This window comes from Lynx rufus, unplaced genomic scaffold (genome assembly GCF_022079265.1).
Source record: "Lynx rufus isolate CCGP_SWC_20201006 ecotype Redwood Valley unplaced genomic scaffold, mLynRuf1.p SCAF_37, whole genome shotgun sequence".
Taxonomy (NCBI): Eukaryota; Metazoa; Chordata; class Mammalia; order Carnivora; family Felidae; genus Lynx; species Lynx rufus.
The window spans coordinates 2,755,978-2,766,546 of record NW_025814853.1 but is presented as its reverse complement, the minus strand read 5'-3'; positions in this window follow the sequence as shown (position 1 = coordinate 2,766,546).

Below are 10,569 nucleotides of genomic sequence, written 5' to 3'. Positions count from 1 at the left end.
CCGGGCGGCCCAGCATCGGCTAGAACGGTGGCAGAGACAAGAGTGATGAGATGCCCGACGCGCCCACCAGGGGCCCAGAAGGGACACACATTCCTTTGCCCGCGTGCCACTGGCCTGAAGTCACACGGGAGCGTGGAGAAGCGCGGGCCCGGTGGGTACCGATTACCGGTGACGCCGAGCGTGCCGAGGCCGGTCGCGTTCCTACCGAGCACTTGCGGCTGTGAGAGGAACGCTCCGGCTTTCAGCCAGCACGTGCCGGTGCGTCTGCAGCTGGGAGTCCTCCCGACAGTCAGGAGATCACGACCCGAGCCAAGTGGAAATCAAGACTCGGACGCTCAACCAACTGAGCCACCCAGGCGCCCCATAACGTTTTGAACATGTTTGTAATACCTGCTTTAAAGTCTTGTTTGATAGGGGGGCCTGGGGGGCTCAGTAGGTAGAGCATCTGACTCTTGATTTCAACTCAGGTCATGATCCCCTGGTTCATGGGATCGAGCCCTGTGTCGGGCTCTGCACTGGCAGCACGGAGCCTGCTTGGGGTTTTCTCTCTCCCTCGCTTTCCCTCTGCCCCTCCCCCACTTGCATTCACTCTCTCTCTCCCTCTCAAAATAAATAAACTTTTTAAAAGTTTTTAAAAAATAAACTCTTGTTTGGTAAATCAAGACAGTCTTTTTTTAACTGGCTACTTTTTCCTTGCCTGTGGATAATATTTTCCTGTTTCTTTTCATTTCTTTTTCTTTAAAAAAAATTTTTATTTCTTTGAGTGATGTCTACACCCAAAGTAGGGCTCGAGCTCATAATCCCAAGATCAAGAGTTGCCTGCCCCTCTCACAGAGCCAGCCAGGCGCCCGTTTCTTTTCATTTCTAGAAAATTTTCACGTGTACTGGACATTGCAGATGATATGCCATAGAAAGTCTGGATTTTGGGGCGCCTGGGTGGCTCGGTCGGTTGAGCGTCCGACTTCGGCTCAGGTCATGATCTCACGGTCCGTGAGTTCGGGCCCCGCGTCGGGCTCTGGGCTGACAGCTCAGAGCCTGGAGCCTGTTTCGGATTCTGTGTCCCCCTGTCTCTCTGCTCCTCCCCTGTTCATGCTCTGTCTCTCTCTGTCTCAAAAATAAATAAACGTTAAAAAAATTTTCTAAAAAAAAGAAAGTCTGGATTTTGTCATCTTCCTCTGAAGAGTGTTGATGTTTGTTCTGGTACACAGTTTAATGACTGACTGATCATTTTAAACTCGTCTAGTTTTGGTTTTGTGCTTTATTAGGGTTATCTGTGCAAAACTTATGGTGTTTCCCCAGGGCCTCTGGCTAAGTGGGATTCGGTCTCCAAACTGTCACCCCTGTACATTTTATTAGGGCTTCAGAGAGAGAAGAGTAAGCTTGCCTCTAGTGGCCCTGACTCATAAGGATCAGACTCTCCAGGTCTTAGGTGGATGCCCAGGGAGTGAACGAGGTGTTGAGAAGCTGTGTCTACCCTGGCTGGGCCAGAGTTCCCAGGTCCCCAACACTGGTCCACAACTACTCCTCTGTCTGTCTTTAACCCCTCTTGGGTAATCTTACCCTGCACATGTACAGCCCTATCCTCGGCCGTGGTCTGGAAGGGAACCAGACAGAGACCACCCACAGACCTCTGGGTGCAGCCTCCTCCTCTCTAACGCCAGGCCTGAAGATCCCAGCCCCTTCAATCGCCTCAAATCCTGATCTGCTTCCTCTGCTTGGCAGGATCATATGTTCTTCTTGGATTCTGGCTCCCTGCCCCTCAGGTGGAGGTGCTACCCCAGACAGAGCATCCGTGGGTCTAATCTTAGGGGTTTCTATCCACCAGGGACGGAAGTCTTGTGCTGCCTATTACCCACTTCCGGAAAACAACTACTGGGCATATTTCGTCAGGCCCCACAGTTATTTACAGTGGGAAGGGGAGTCTGGAAACCTGTCAAAACATCACCAATGGAGGGGCGCCTGAGTGCCTCAGTCGGTTAAGCAACCGACTCTTGGTTTCGGCTCAGGTCATGACCTCACGGTTTTGTGAGTGTGAGCCCCGTGTTGGGCTCTGTGCTGACAGCGCGGAGCCTGCTTGGGATTCTCTCTCTGCCTCTCTCTCTGCCCCTCCCCAACTCGTGCTCTCTAAACCAATCAATCACCCCCGGAGGCAAATGTCTGTGGTTGTTTGGGCCCACATTTTTAGCTCATGGAGAGGACAGTGTGTTGTAAATCTCAGTCTGTTTTTCACCTATTCTACTCTGATCCGAGGGGCTAGTTATAGCTGTTCTTGAGGAAGCACTAGCTGGTGGAGGGTCTGCTGGGGCCTAAGAGACAGAACTTCACCTAAGCTGGGCCAGCTCCCAAGGGGGTCGTCGGACTCCCCAGGGACACCGTCACGTTGGGGGAAGGGACCATCCTCTCCATGCACTGAGCAAGGCCGCGGGATGGAGAACCCAGTGCCTGCTGGCAGGAACCTTGATGCCCCTCCCGAGCCCGGCATCCCTCGTCCTAATCCTGGGAGTAGCCAGGATGGCTTTTCCCAGGAGCATTGCCTTACACTCACCCTGGCAGAGAGCCCTTGTGCCTCCGGCAAACCCGCCCGAACGCTCCCCTGCTGGAAAGAGCTTAGTCTCTTGGCAAAGGAGACCCGCGGCCAGGGCTCCCCATCTGCGCCTGACACATTATGCTCTCATCCCGTCATAGTGGGGGGAGCAGGGGTCCTCAGGCCTTTTCCCACCGGAGAAGCCGTCAGCAGTCTGAAGGCAGGCAGCGTCCCCAGGACCCAGAGGCCTCCAGGGAACGGACCCCTGCCCAATAACCCTGACACCCAAGGTCTCCCTCTTATTCTCCAAAGCCCTGGTGCCAGGCTGTGAAAGAATCCGCTTGCGGGAGAGGGGAGACCCTCCACCCCCAGGAGCGGGGTCGGGGCTTTCGGGAGACGGCAGGTGCAGGCGGCGGTGGGAAGGCCGGAGAAGTCCCGAACCTCAGCTGTGATCGTTGCCTCCACGCCCAGCTGACTCGGCCAGTGCCACTGGCTGAGCGTGGCCCCTCCCCAGGTGTCCCTCTAAGGCTCTGGGCCCCAGCGACGTGGTGGGGACTGGCCACGGTGGGTGAAGATAAGAACAAGCCCACACAGGAAAGCTAGTGGGCTCGTCGATTGGCTTCTCGGGCTGTGGTTGGTGGCTCACGCTCCAGCTCGGGGCGGTGCATCCCATGTGGCCCGACGGAGGGTGCCGGCTCCAAGGCCCTCAAAGGAAACCTTGCAGGAACCCTTTCTCTATGGTGCCCACGAGCCCGAACACCTTTCCACAGGGGGGTGCTTGAGGCAGGAAAGGCCTGGCACTGAGCCCACAGACACCCCCAGAGGCAAAGCCTCCCTCAAACTGAGCTCCTGGGGTGACCTGAGCCCCGGATCCCACTCCCTGCTGGGAGCACAGAGGCCCAGGGGGAGAGATCTGACCTGGGTTCCCCCTGCAGTCGGCGTGGGACCGTCAGCCCTGCCGGCTGCCGGCCACACAGACCTTCATGCCCAGAGATGATGGGGTCCTGGAGGTCTTAGGTCTTTTCTGTCCCCTCGGCGTCCAGAAGAAGACAAAATGCGCTGTTGAGGCGTCCCTCGGCTTCCGCCCCAGTGAGGCGAGCATCCCCAGTCTGACCTCTGGGTGTGTTCAAAGGCTCCAAGACCAGGCTGAGCTCCTGGCCCAGGGGCAAATCTGGCTTAGCAGCGTCCCCGGGAGGCACCTGACCCAGAGCCGGTCAGAACAGCCAACGTGCCTGGGCCCGTCCTCCCCTGAGACCGGCCTGTGTGACCGGCCATGGGGAGTGCCAGAGTGGACCCTGAACACAGTGACGGGATGTGGCTAAGTCTGACTCCTGGCTCAGCCCGGCGTCATGGATGAACCTCCGTCCCTCTGGCCAGACGTGAGCACACACGAGTGCTCCCACACGTGTGCCTGTGTGTGCACACACGTGTCCATGTGTGTCCCCATGTGAGTGCCCGAGCACACGTGCTCACATTCACGTGCGGTGGTGCATGCGCGCACACACGACCAGTGAGGGAGGAGCGGTGGCCTGTGTCCAGTGACCTGGACAGGTTTTCTCCCCCTCCCAGCTTTCTCTCAGCTGCGCCTGCCTCTTGCCTCCTCCAGGAAGCCCCCTCGTGCTGCCTTCAGCCTGATGCTGCTCTGGGTGGTTTGTGTCTTGTTAATCTCCACTTACAGATTCGGGGGCCCTATGTCCAGGACAGGCCGCCGTCGACAGTGCTGTCCTGATAACTGTCCTATTGACTGTGACACAGTACTGCCCCCAGTCTCGGACGCGGGTCAGCTGTGGAGGCGGAGGTCTCTCCTGTGGCCATCTCGTACGTGCCCGTGCCTGTCCCTCCCTACCAACCTGGCCACAAGCGTCCCGTGCCATCCATTCGCTCATCCATCGTTCCTTCGCCCCACAGTGTAGCGCTAGGGGAATAATGGCGGAGCACCCTGTCGTGCTGGGGTCCTGCCTGTCGCAAGTCACAGAGTGGATGCGGTGGGGGTGGGAGCCACAGCGGGGGTGCGGGGACCCAGGGGGACGACCCTCAGAGAAGCTGATGTGCCAGCTCGGCTTCCTGGGCCCACATTTGAGAAGGTGGACGGAGCAGCTGCGGCGAGCGGGCGAGAGCCCGGGCCTCTACCGGCTGACGTGGCTGGGAGCCAGCGAGAGTGCGGGTGACCCGGCCTCGGGGAGAGGGAAATGGGGGCACAGGCAGGTCGAGAACTCCTCCTGAAGTAGAACCAGCGGGTCCTGGTGGGCAGCAGGTGGCCAATGGCGCCGAGGAAAGGTCTGGAACAAATGCAGGCTCTGGGCTGAGCCGTGGGTGACGACGGGGCTGTGGCTCTGGCTCTGGGGGAGGGCCGGGTCCCACAGCAGGAGGCTGCCACTTGCTCAGCGTGACCAGCACAAGGGCACCTGCACCCTCCCCCCCCCCCCCGTGGCACTGAAATGCCCTTTGGGAGACAGCCTTGGTTTCTAAGCACTGTGTCCACATTCTGCAGGTGTAGAGACCGTGCCCGTCCGCACCTCCCAGCCATGGAATTTTCCAGGCCCTCCCAACGAAAAACCTTCCAGCCCAGACAGCAGGGTGGGATCCGGACTGTGGACGGCCTCGTTACAGGCCTGTCTGGTGCCCAAGCCTCCCAGAGGCCTCCATACCCTTCCTGAGCAAGGCCTAGAGCCCAGCCTTTTCTGTGGGCCTCGCAGGGGCTGGCCCTTCGGTGGGAAGTCCCTTCCCCCCACCGGGAGCCCACCTGTCCCTGATCCGAGCCAGCTCTGACTCAGTTCCGCCCCACCCCGCTCAAGTGGCGAGGTCTGGTTTCAGGCAGGTCTACTCAAGGGTGCTCTCCTCAAAGTCAACTAAAACCTCCCTCCCTCTTGAGGACCTCAAGGACAGAGCCTGAGAAGCAAACCCAGAGTCCTGGGAACGACCTTTGTCCAGCTGCAGCCAGGCTTTCCATGTGGTGCCCCTGGGCACCCGAGGCCTCTCCCTGCCCTCCCCCCCCCCCCCCCGCCCATCTCACAGCACCTGCTGCGTGATCCAGACGAAGTCCTCCTCCCAGGCCCTCTCACCACAGGGAGAGACAGAGGTAGAGCTTGGGCAGGGGTCGGGGGGAGCTTCCCACTGTCTCCTCCCCTCAGAGTCCTGACATGTGACAACGCATGCAAAACACTGCCAGCCAGGGAGGCTTGCCTGAGCCCTCGGTGTGCAGGGTTTTTACTGCGACTTCATTACCGCCTGTGTGGCAGGCCGACCTTTAGACCCCAGCCGTCCCCAGAGGCCAGGCCTGATACTACATCTCCTGAAGCCCCCCCCCCCACAAGTCGCACCTGAGACCACCCCGTGGCCAAGGCCCCCAGGCGAGCCAAGACATGCCTGGCAGGCGGGACCCCGCAGAGGCCTGGAGGTCGCGTCCCAGGAGCAGAGGCGAGGGCGGACCTCTCTGGGCCGTGAATTCTCCACCACCCGCAATACTAGAGGCCTGGCGTTTTGCCAAGCAGGTGGGCGCCCGCTCCTCGCCCCGGCCCCGGGTGGGGGCTCCCTGCACGGGCGCCCCTGCCACAGCCTGGGTCACACCCTTCTTGTGGCCCGTTTCATTGTCCCCGTCCCCGGTGGGTCCGCCACACGCACCTCCAGTGCAGAGCACAGGCCGGCTTACGGTGGGTGGGTGGTCATGCTGTCCGTGACCTTCCTCTCGGAGACTCTGATGAGCCCGTGTCGGGCACCGGGGCAGGTGTGAGGGCCCCTGGCAAACCTTTGCTCCACAGCCCTGCTCTGGGCATGGACGCCCCTTCCGCTGTTGCTCTGGGGTGCAAGTGCCCTCACCCTCTTGACTCAGGGCCGTATCCCTGGGAAGACAGCCTCCACGTTCTGCCCGAGGCGAGAAGGGAGAGGGCAGAGGCCCGAGGCCAGAAGCCAGAGGGCAGAGAGAGGCAGGCCCCGGAGGGCTGATTTGGTGAGCTGAAGAACTCAGAATCTCAGGGGTAGAAAACAGTCAGTAAAGCAGGTGTGGGGGCAAGTGTATGTGCGTGTGGTGTGCCTGGGGGTGGGGAACGCGTGCGGGTGGGTGTGTACGTGTGTGAGCTGGGGCAGGTGTGCATGGGGCTGTGTGAGGCCCCCAGGCCGCCTCGTCCCTCTGCCCGGTCTCCGGCCCCCGGGGGTCTGCCCCCCGACGCGGGCCCCGTCACTCACCCTCGTGGTCTCGGCCCGGCTCTGAGAGACCCCGGCGGAAGCTGGGATGCTGGGGCACGTGGGGTGTGGCAGGTGGCCACTCCCGGCACAGGTCCCAAGGACCTCCTGGCGCTGCGGGTGCGGGGGGAGGGGTCGTCCCAGCCCCAAGCCCGCAGGAGGGACCTGAGTCCTAGAAGACACGCCGCCCCTCTGCGGCCACACAAAGCCTCACCCTTACAGTGCAAACGGACTCCTCACGCCCCAGGGACCCTGTGTCAACGCTACAGCAACAGTTGGTGAAGAGTGGGGCCCGGGGGGCGCCTGGGTGGCGCAGTCGGTTAAGCGTCCGACTTCAGCCAGGTCACGATCTCGCGGTCCGGGAGTTCGAGCCCCGCGTCGGGCTCTGGGCTGATGGCTCAGAGCCTGGAGCCTGTTTCCGATTCTGTGTCTCCCTCTCTCTCTGCCCCTCCCCCGTTCATGCTCTGTCTCTCTCTGTCCCAAAAATAAATAAACGTTGAAAAAAAAAAAAATAAAAAAAAAAAAAAAAAAAAAAAAAAAAGAGTGGGGCCCGGAAGTCTCGGACCGGACACACGGACACACGCGGTGAACCCCTAAGTGTCCCAGGAGCTCAGCGTCTCTTTGCCTGAAGAAGCGGTCACGGCGGCCCCAGAGAGGGTCCCCTGCGGAGCCTGCTGGTCCTCGCAGGTGCACGACCCCCCCACCCCCCCGCTCTAGCCGCTCGGCAGACTCGATGGACGTGAGGTCCCGGTGGGACGTGAGAAGGGAGGCTCACCAGAGCAATCGCCCGGGTTTGCTGATTCAGATGCACAGGAGCGGGGACACATCTGTGTGGAGTGGGCGCCAGGGTGTGGGGCCGGTGCGGAAGGAGCAGGAAGCTCCACGCAGACGTGCACGTGGCTCCCTGGGCAGAGCCTGCCCGCCGCACGCGTGGCAGCCTGTGGGTCTGCCCGCGCTTGCCCGGCGGACGGGGACCGGGCACAAGGGTGGCCGCCAGAACCCTCTGGAAATGCGGGCTCCGTGGCACGCTGTGCGGGAAGGTGCCCACGGGCGCAGAGAGACTGGAACGTTCCTGCGGGAGCGACTTTGCCGGACCCGGAGCCCCGGGGGACGCCCTTCTCGGCACCCTTTTGGGACATAAATTCCCATCGGGCTCTTCTCTGCGGCCGCGCTCGGTCGGAACGGTGGCCGTCCAGCCGGGCTTCCGGAGTTCAACGGGGGCAGGGATTCCGAGTGACGCTTAGTCCCCAGAGGCGACGCGATGGTGATGGCCACAGAGGTAGCAGGGCCAGGGCGCAGTCGGAGCCGTGCGAGTGCTGGGCTCTTCCTCCAGCGGGCGAGGAGCCCGGGTCAGCCGAGGGCAAAGAGGCGCGGGCCGGTGGCGGGCGCACAGTAGTTGTGACCCTGTGGCCACGTGGCCGGTTGCAGGAAAGAGCGCCACGGCCGTTCCGTTGTGATCTGTGCGCGTTTTCGCGTGCCTGTCAGCCGTTTGCTCGCTCTCCCCTCCTCCTGGTCCCGCCCCATCTGCCATCCTGCGAGCCAGCAGTGGCCCGCCTTCCGTGTCGGTTACAGGGTTGCTGAGACACGAGAAGGCATGCGCCGCCCGTGGGGTCCCGGGCAGCACGTGTCCAGGGTGGGCTGTCGGCTGAATGACGTCAGGCCCGTCTTGCTCCTGGCTTTCCCCGGAAGCGAAGCGCTCCGTGGCGAGTTTGCACCGGTGGGTGCGTGCTGTGCACGGCCGCCCCTGGACCCAGAACTCCTCTCCCTGCGTACTTCCGAGTCCGTGTGGCCACGGGGACGTTTTGCCCGCGATTCAGAGGACACACGAAGCTGCGGCAGCCACGTTCTTCTTAGTGTGAAGGACCAAGCTGTGAGGTCTAGTGCCGTCACCCTCCACCCCTGGGTCGGAGCTAACGGCACCAGTGGTGACACAGGTCACCAGCTGACGGCGCGCTGTGAGACAGGGCGCCGCCTCCCTGGCGCTCCTGACCAGAGACGCGCAGCATCTAATCGCGATGGACCCCGGGCAAGGCGGAGCTGAGGGACTTTCTGCAAAAGAACCGACCTCCAGTCTCCAAAAGGTCATAAAGGTCAAGGAAAGACTGAAGAGTGTCCTGGAGTGAGGGAGACAAGAGGGATGAGCCAGCCCCAACAACGGTGACCTTGGATTGGGCCCTTTCACTACCCAGAACTGAAATGGGGCGTTTCCGGCCGGCCAGGAGAGTTAAGTTCTGGGGATGCGCTGAGTGGGGGGGACAGGGGGGCAATGGGGAGCAGTCTTCCCGCGCTGGGGCGCTTGGGGGCAGGGGCTTGGGCCACGTGTTGCCACCACAAGCACAGAAGCAGCTGGACACGAGGAAGCCTGGGGAGCCGATCGGTCTGTTTATGACCCTGGTTGTGGTGATGAGTTCGCGGGGCTGGGCCCCAGCTGCTCTCACTGTACGTTAAATCTGTGCAGTTTAGTATTGCTAAAAAGGAAACCGCGGGGCCCCAAATGTAGTCACTCACGTCAGGGACCCGTTAGCCAGTCATCCGGGGAATGCCCTGGTCAGCACCAGGACATGTACTGAGGGACCCCTTCTGTTCCCCTTAGGAGGGCCACCTGGCCTAAAACAATGCATTCTTTGCTACTAATTTCCTTTTTTCCATTCCCTCTCTTCCTTAAAAACCCTTCCTTTTCTGCAGCTCAACGGAGTTCCTCTCTGCTTGGGGATGAGATGATGCCTAATCCACGAACTGATTAATAAAGTCAGGTGTTCAATATTTGCTCAGTTGAATTTCTGATTATCTATCGACTATACCTCAATGAAGCCATTCTTTACAACAAGAACGTCACTGGGACAATTTTTAAGACCTGAAAGGGAGCTGAGGACACATGGTGGGGACATGTGGTGTTAGTCCCTTGGCTGGTGTGTGTGTGTGTGTGTGTGTGTGTGTGTGCAGGATAATGTCCATTTGAAGGAAACACACACTAAGCTACTTGTGGGCGATGGGGTGCTAGTTTTGCAAACTACTCTCAAAATGGTTCAGAGAAAACGGTTGTACTATCCTTGCAATCCTGAATGATTTCAGAATAAAAATGATCTGTAGCACTTGAATGTGTCTGGAATGTCGTGGTGGCCTTGGTGGAGTGGGGCGGGTGCTGCCGGGTGTTCTGATTCGGGGTGTGGGTTGAGGGATGTAGGGAGACAATTTTAAGCTGTGGGTGTTTGGGAGAACACTCCCCAGAGGGACCTCTGCGAGCAGATCAGGCAAAGGGTGGGCAGGGGGCTGGGGACTGTCCCCCAGGCCACGTGGAAGCCGTCCCCCAGTGCTCGGAGAGGGGCGGAAGCAGGTGTGCTCTCTCCTGGGGATCTCAGAGACCTGCGGGAGGATCCCGCAGATGAGAGCTCAGCCCCGCGCTGCATAAAGGCGCTTCCCAGGCACCTGGCTAATGTGCTCTCTGGAGCCTCACTCGCACACAGGACCGGCTCCGTGTCCCACCCCCACAGCTGGCACCTTGAGTCCCTCTTGGGAACACATGTCCAACAGGTGTCTGGGAAGAAAGCCAGACTGCACGAGTTACCTGTGTCAGGGCAAGGAGTCCCTCCATTTCACTCGCCGGTGATTCGCAAGCCAAGGACGCGCCCAGAGGGCAAGCCCGGCCGGGTCTGCAGGACTGAGGGGGTCTCCGAGAGGCAGGATGGGCTTTAGGACGGGAGCCTCTCTTCCTGGGGCGCTGGCCAGGTCTGAGTGAGGGAGAGACGGTGGGGCACACCTCTGGATCGGATCGGGAGGGCCTGGTAGACCTGTCACGTGCCCTGCCCTGACCCCCGAACCTGTGGACAGCGGCATGGGTCCCGTGAGGCCCGGGACCCGGGACCAGA